The sequence below is a fragment of the Dermacentor silvarum genome, chromosome 8 (genome assembly GCF_013339745.2).
Source record: "Dermacentor silvarum isolate Dsil-2018 chromosome 8, BIME_Dsil_1.4, whole genome shotgun sequence".
In the NCBI taxonomy this organism is placed as follows: Eukaryota; Metazoa; Arthropoda; class Arachnida; order Ixodida; family Ixodidae; genus Dermacentor; species Dermacentor silvarum.
In genome coordinates, this window is record NC_051161.1 from 22,137,139 (window position 1) to 22,145,437 (window position 8,299).

General features: G+C 48.1%; 1 protein-coding gene across 2 annotated transcripts in view; it reads right to left on the reverse strand.

Moving 5' to 3' along the window:
• LOC119460786 (potassium voltage-gated channel protein Shaw-like) overlaps nt 1–7,634 on the reverse strand; it is a 231,844-nt gene extending 224,210 nt beyond the window's left edge. For both annotated transcript variants that reach the window (XM_049671800.1, XM_049671798.1), the window contains exon 1: nt 7,320–7,634. The gene's annotated coding sequence lies outside the window, so the exon portion shown is untranslated. The remainder of the gene's footprint in view (nt 1–7,319) is intronic.
• Nucleotides 7,635–8,299: the final 665 nt, after the last annotated feature.

The window sequence follows — 8,299 nt, forward strand, 5'->3', positions numbered from 1 at the left end:
CAAGATGAACTAGTTTGGAACCTGCGAGACCGTAATCTGTCACTAAAAACTAACAGATGATACTCTGATGGGGAAAGACACGTAACGCAGTGGCGCTTGCAAACAGGTGACCCTTGGAAAGTACACACAGCCGGCTTATTTACGCTCACAAGAAAAGAAAAAAAAAAAGCGAAATGAATTCTTAACACCTCCATAAACGCGGAAGTTCTTCTATTCCGCGTATATTTCTGGAGTTATTTATTTACGATGCAGCCCACAAATATCAAGCAATTGGAATTCTGAATGCACTCCCAATTCTTTCCGATCTGATACTCTTTCTTGGACAAAAAAAAAAAAATTGTCTCGCTTCAAGAATTCTCCTCGCGCCGCACTGCTCAACGTAAATGCGCTACCTGTTCGAGGAATAGCTCCATCACCCGTAGTGCCTAATTCTGAGAGAACAATCCTCACTCGCCCTCATATTCTGCCACTCTGCCTCCAAGCGGAAACGGTATGCGGGAATTCCGCGGCTCCGCTATACGCTCAAGTGCACCGCGTTTTCCGAGTCCTTTTCAATATTCTTTAGAGGCACTTCAAAGGTTCGTTGGTGCGTTGCTCATTTCCATGAACAACACACCGCTCGCGCTTTCTTTACTCTTTCCGCAAAGGGGCTTTCATCTGAACTGTATTGCATACCGACGGTGAAGTGAAAGCTACCTTCGCGCGGGTATCTGGATCACCTACGCGCGAATGGTCTCGCAATGCTTATTAAGCCACTGTATTAAGCCGTCGACTTCCTTTGTCCTTTTAATAATTGAGGTTCGATTCCTCTTTTAGTGTCGACCTACATCGCGTGGACTTGGTGCTAGAATGTCGATAACTAGGAGAAATCACTGGGATATATTGTTTTCTCTTTATAATACGTTCATTTTTGCCGTTCATGTAAACATTACGCAACGACACTTATAGACCCTGCAGACATCTCAATAAGAAGATATGGTTAAAGAGTAATTGATTTTCCTTTTGTTTGATTGCTTTTTTTTTTCGCTCGTGCCAAAGTACACCTTGCGCTCTGCGGTCGTGGAATGTGCAGACAAGTCAAGCAAAATAGATCGTGACGGTGCTTTTTGGATTCAAAGCGATGATTTCTTTGACGTCAGCCCCCCCCCCCCCCCCCCCCCCCCCCCCCCCCCTCCTCTTCTTTGCGTGAACGGCCATCTGACCGAGTAAACGTGGTCGATCCCGGAGGCACTGTAATCAAAGCCCGACCGATCTCGGAGGGAATGTAATCAAAGATGGTGACTTGGTGGGCCGATCTTGATGCCAGTGCATGGAATGTGTCCTCGCGAAGGTTTAAATGTTTCTTGTAATGGCGGTCAATCCTAGAGGCAGTGCAAGGTCACAGGACCAAAACGATTAATAGAAGTAACCAATAGAGTCAACCAATAAGGGTCCCCAGAAGCGTATCTCCGCCGGTGCGACGGAAAGCTATCGCTTCAATTTTACAATCATCTTTTCGGTGGTTTCTGCCGAATTTTTCTTTTTAACATTTTAGTGTCCAAGGTATCATATACGCCACACTTAATTTTATACCTCAAAATTGTGATTTGAGCTCGGGAGACTTAAGGCATAGTCTATAGTGTTGTTCCTCATACGCTGATGATGATACATATCAAGTTGTGGCTCAAATAACATTTGACTTTTTTTTTCTTTTTTGCACAAGTGTGCTTTTCGCGGACATAAATAAAGATGAAAAAGTTGTTCTACTTTTCCTCGATCTGAAACTGTGCTTCGAAATTACAGGGCTAACGCATTTAGTTTTCAATTTATCTCGCAGGCAGCAGCTCCGACATCGCTGACACGAAAACAGACCGCGCGAGTTCTTGCTTTACAACTTTGCTAAAAAGCTTTAGGGGAAAAAAATGCGAAGGAGCCTTCGTAAGTCTGGAACGTGCCCAAACCTTTCGTGAGCCCCACACACACACCTGCCACAGCGAAGGAGCACGCGTCCGTCAGCAGCCCTCGGCGCCGGCATCACCCACCACAACGATTGACCTGGCTGCCTGGGAAGCGCGCGGGACAATCATTAACGGGGCGCCCGGCTTATTACGAGTTCGGCCCCCAAGCCACACGAAACGTGCGCCCACGTCGCTAACGTATGCGTACTTATACATCCTCGCGCCGACTCGAAGCGTGCAACGATGCTGCAGGCAGCGTCGGGCTGCGACGGCAACCCCGATCCGTTTGTACTGACCGTCAATTTTACAGCAGCGCGCGGAGCGGCGGGGTGAAGCGACGTCGATTTTGACGCACAATTTGGAAAGCGCGTGACCGACCTTCTCTCTCGCCTCTCACCTTCGGAAGCGAGGAAACGACGACGCTCGACTCTAATTGGCGCTCCAGCGCATTTTGTAGCGAGCGTAGCTGGGCATGCCGTGTACGCGGCTGTCGTTTGTTAACCAAGCGTCGTTTTAGTAGCGGACGACGCCCGAGAAATAAAGGGGCGAGGGGGGCTTCGGTGCCGGTGCATTTCCGAAAGTTCGCCGCTCGTCTCGATCGAGCATTTCGTAAGTCTTCTCGCGCGAAATGGTGTCAGGGTTCGCTCGGAGACTTAAGCTGGGCGTCGAGCTGCTCTAATGAGGGCAAAGCGCAGGGCTACACAGACTGATTCGAGGGAGAGGTGCGCGCATTCCGAGAGAACTTGTGCCGCCCGTGTTCCGTTTGCGTCAATGAAGGAAGGTTACAGGAACTCGGAGTCGCTACGGTTTGTTTCAATAGGGGAAATGAGCCGGTTTGGCTTGAGAAATGTGGCGGGGAAAAATGTCTGAGGGTTCTTCACCGAAAACACCGCCAGTGTGATTACAATTGCATATATAGGGTGTAGGGGAGGTGGTTTAGGACTGCCGCACACCAATCGTTCCGGCAGGCACAAGTGCTTGGAGAGCATGTTGTAGAGGACACCATTCTTAGGCAGTAAGTACTAATAATACCTTTTACCGGAAACAGCTATAATTATTAGTTTTCAGTGAAGGGTTGTCATGGTGGCGATAGTCGTGTTGCGACGTTTACATTCCTGAACACTTGCGCATTATATGCGCACTTCCACTGCGACAGATGTACGTTAAGATTTATAACGCTGCGGAACCGTCAAATGACGTCATAAGAGCTGTGTACTGAACCCCCGCACTTTTCTTTCTCCCTCTCTTTTTTCTCTTTCTTACCGCGCACTCGCAATGTGGATTTTCTCTTATTCCATGGCGCCACAAACGGAGAGCTTCAGTTAATGACAGACTGCCTTGTATATTTCTTATGCTGCTTCATTAAGCATGGGTACGTAATTTATTATACCGGTAGTTGTTATGCCTCCTCAGTAGGCATAGGTACATAATCATACGTCGCATAGATTGAACACAGTTTACGTTGATTTTGCTAGCTAAATAGCCACCATAATCGGTTCACATGGCGATCTAGCAGTGAGATCAGTAAAGGTAAGCACAGAAGGTAACATCAAACAATCGCATATGAACTTAAGCATTGTACCTTAGTGCGCACACTGATCACTCTGTTTTCAATGTAATTATGAGTATTTTTATATGTTTGTCGAGAATATTGACAGTTTTCTTTCTTGCATACTTGCACACTGTAGTGTTTTTGCCCTCAGTGGTAACATAAGAATACCATGTATCGGGCAGATGTTGTGGCTCTGATAAGCATCCTAATAACTATGTGGAGTCGCTACGGTACATGTAGGTTATCCGGGAGGGGTAAGTAATTTCTCCAGGCTTTCGTAATGCTCACTTGCCAGTTATCTATCAGTCATAGTCTTTATAAAAAGATAAAGCTTTTCTCATAAGTGTCGTAAAATCACCTGGTTTATGCACTAAAGAGAACAGTGCTTTTCTTCCTTATTTCATTTACGAAAGCGTGAACACTGGTTCTCCAAAAGTGTGGGCGCACTTCTTACACGATTTTATCTTTGAAGAAAAGGCACGACTAGCAGAGATCGATTGCTCTCGCCTTCAGATGTATCAGACATAAAAACGCTATGAGACGTTTGTCACGATTGATCACTATAAATTGAACGCTTATTTGTGGTGCATTGAAAGGCTCATTTCCAAATTCATGTAAACCATGTAAACGAACCTCCGATTTCAGGTAAATGTTTCGTCAGGTTATAAATTTCGGTAATTTATCTTATTATACCAGCTAAGCTTTATTTACTAGAGTAATTGCATTCATTTAATGGTACATTGAGGGAAATAATGGATGCGCTCTGTACTATCGCAGCTAATAAACGACCATCGCGAAGTATGTCTCGAATCATTTAGGTAATGACAACTTTAACGGTAGCTTTTTTTGTGTGTGTGACTCGTTATGCCACTTTAGGGGAGCAAGGTCGAACTCCATCGCCTAATCAGTATTCACATTTGTAGATCGATTAGCTGAACGTGCGAAAGGGCGCAAAGGAATTGTAAACTGTGTCCACACCCTCAAACTAATCAGCGGCTCACAGAAAATAATATTACATCGTTTTTGTTATCTCTAGCTGCAGAGTAACCATTTCGCCTTCTTTCAAATCAAGACACGTACAAAGCTCCTAGCCGCAGGATTAAGCCTACACTCGCTGAAGTCAACTTACTTCACGGATTTTCGGCGTCGCAATTTCTAGCCGCGTTAAATGAAACGTGCCTTGCGTAGACGTATCGGAGGACAGCCATGCCGTATGTGCGCTGCTGGAAAACCATTTAATGAGGCGCATTTATATGTCTGCGTGAACTTATCCCCATTTCGTGGTGACAAGCTCGTCTTCAAGAATTCGCAAACGAACTTCGTAAAATGTTAGCGTACTTTCTAGTTCATTATAGTTTGTTTATAGGTATAGTGTTTACGGGCTTCTTGGCGCTTTGTTACCGCTTTAAACACTGTGGGGTGTTTGTTTCGTCTTTGTATACCTATGTATTTACGGCGTGTTAGTCAATGACTTGTGTTGTGTTTATCGTAAGTAGCTCGTACATTGGTTTGAGTTAACCCGTTTGTCACGCTAACTATACCTGATAAGTTCCGCACTAAAGTTAACTTATTTACCACTACCCACTACCCTGTTGTTTCCTTACTCAACACTATTTCCTTATCTGTATACCGAAATACGAAAAAAAAAAAACATTATGCAGGGGCATAGCTCCGCTGAGCACTCGGACAGATTTTGTTTTTGTTCCTGTAATTTCACCGCTGCGTTGAATAAAATTGATTTTGTTTTGATAATAAAACACTACCGGCCTCACACACGCTCTTGTGGCGTGCGTGCATTACGTGGGCAATGCACCTCGTCATTTATGTAGAGTCAGGTGTCTTTATTTTTGTTATTTTTTAGGCTTCGAATAAATTACACTGTCGACTTGCTGGTGTATACGCGGCAGCTTGCCTTCCAATAATAAAAGTCCCCCATCCCGCTGAAAATAGCAAGCAAACTCACCACCCAACATTAGATTTCTATTTATGGCAAGAACACTCCGTTCGAGTATTTTGTTTACGTGGACTTCGCTACCAATGACGCACGCCGCAAAATGAAAGAAAACTCACGCGAGGGTCTACGAATGACTCATCAGAGGAGAGGAACAGATATGTAACATAAGTGAAAGGAAGGTTATTCACTGGTGCCGTAGTCCATCACCTTATGTAGCTTTCTGATTCAGCTCTCGTGTTTGACATTATTATTGAGATTCGTTAGCTGCTGTACGAGTCAGACAACTTTTTTTCTTCTGACTAATAATAAAAACTATTCTTTTTGCGTATACATATGCTAATTGGGTGATCTTCTCTACGTAACCTTTTCGTTTGATCACGTTACCCTGCAGATAGACACTTTGCGCCACAGTGGAACGAATTGTGTTAATCTGGGCGCATTTTCGTAGACCAATTTACCATCAGTTTTTTATTAGTCACGCTTCGATTACGATGAAAAACTAAATGGTTAATCTTCGTGCACAGCCCATCTGCTAAGTCGAGCAGATAGTATCAATGTCGAATAGCGAAATCTTCGCTGACATTGTCTCAGCTAGTTTTGATAGTTACGGCATCAGCAACTTCCGGAAGAATCAAACAGCCCCTCGCTTATACCCAAACCGAAAGGGACATTCCATAGTTCCCACAGTTTTCCCTTCCAAAAGCAATGGCGCATCCTTGCATAACAGCAATGTCGTGCAGGAAAGACATTTGCAAGCTCGAGCTATCGAAGTTGGGGGGGGGAATCGGCTGACGGCATGCAACGGTCGCCGTGGCCGCGGCTAACGACGCCAGCCACCGTTCGCGTGCCGAGCCGACACTTCCACGTATCGGGCCACTCTGGTGTCCTCCGAGCCACACCCCCTACCTCCCTCCACTCTTTGTTTCGCAAGGCATTAGCGGGCGCTACCGCAAAAGCGCCGCATTTTTAATTACTCAACGAGCGAGCTTCACCACTGCCCTCGCTGCTCCTCCCGCAAAGCCCATACTTTCTTCCTCCTTTCTCTGTTTTCCTTCGCGGGCCTTTGTTCTCTTGGCATTCTTTTCTGCCGTACTTTCGCATACCGTGAGCGCTCGCTCAAATACCGTCCTCGACGAGACCAAAGCCACCAGGCGCGCGAAGCCGTACTTGCACGATCGATTCCGGCTACGGCGCTTTTTCAAGAAAAAAAGATAAAAACGAAGAAAAGAAACCGTTTCGCGTACGAGCGCATGTGCATGCGTGCGTACCTCTTTTGCTAACCTGAACTCCACGGTGGCCGATATGCAGTGCCTTCATGCGTCTCCCCACACTCCATTTTTTGGGCTACGTGCGCATGAGCCGAGAGGACACGAAACCACGTTCGTTTCGTCGGTGATCTGTGCCACTCTGTGGTCGATGATTGCGTAGCGCTTAGCAGAGGTCGTGAGATGACCGAGAAGAAAAAGAAGAGGTAGTGCGCTCGCCTGCCGAAAGTTAATCAACCTAGCTCTGAACAGTTAGCGTTCCGCAACACAAAGGCGGAACGCGAAAAGGCGAAAGGCCTGTGGCTTGTTGTGGTGAAGTTTAGTAATGCGATATAAGAGGAGGAAATAGTGTTATACTGAATGGCAACAGCTTTGTTGGACGAATGAGAAAGCCGTTAAAGGTGAAGCTCCGGACAGTCCGGGTATCTTGTTCACTGTCACACACATTTGTAGTCGGGTTTGTGACACCAGCCGCGAGGTCAAGAATAGCCAGCGTGGGCATGATTCTGATGGCTAAAAAGGAAGAGGGCAAGCAATGCGACGCCAGAAAAGAAATACGTGTTGAACAGTAGATGGAGGAGTAACCGACGACGGGGTCCTTCCCTACTCACCTGATTGTCGGAGGCGGTATCCATTGGCAGAGCGCGCGCCGGCGCGGAGCCACTGACATCCACACAGGGCGGCTAACGCACGGTCTGAAGAGCCGCGCGGGTACTGTGGCGAGCCGGCCGAGCTGCTGCTGCTGCTGCCTTCGTGTAAATTCTCGTCTCGCTGCTGCTGCTGCTGCTGCTGCTTCGCGCCGCCGCCTCGATTACGCGCACCACAGCGCGCCTCGGGGAGGCGCAGCGGCGGCTGCCGCCGCGGTTAGCGCCTCGAAGACAGCGCGCGGCGCACGGTGTCTGTGTGCGCGTGCTCCTCGCCGCCGGCGCCCGAAGCGGTCTGGGGCGGCCGCTCTAAAATGGCTCCCCCCTTCCCCACCGCTCGCAGCAGCGCCGGGCCAAGGCTGACGCAGGAAGCGCTCGCGCCCAAAGCGCGATTGACGCGCGCTCGCGCGGCCGCCAGAGGACACAGAAATCGCCCGGGGGCCGGCAAAGAGCGACTCGCCACGGGAAGACGCCGCCGGTACACCGTGTCTTTGCTGGAAGACCGGTTGATCCTGAATCGCGATGAAACGTCTCTAACCGAGAGAATAGACTATAGGGGACAGATGTGCCGAGAAGGTGACGCGACACCCGACTGCAGTGCGCGCCGCGTTGCCTGTCACCTACTCGTCAGACTCGTCCCTCGTATTCTCGCGTCCTTCCCGCAACGCGAAGGTGTCGTATTGCATTCCCTTCTATGTACGAACACTCTTAGTTTATATCCCAGGAGCGGTCAACATCGCCGAATGCACCTTTTGCACGTGCGTCGAAAATGTTGGGCGTCTTATGGGCCGCCGCTGCCATACCTTCGAGAAGGAACGACTGCCTCTCAGTTCTAGTCGTCTCAGCCACGCAGATGACAAGCCGTTCTCGAAAGACAAACATTCCGGGACTCCGGCCGAGGAACTAATTTACTCAGAAGGCTGTGACTTAGGAAGTGGGCTTCTCGA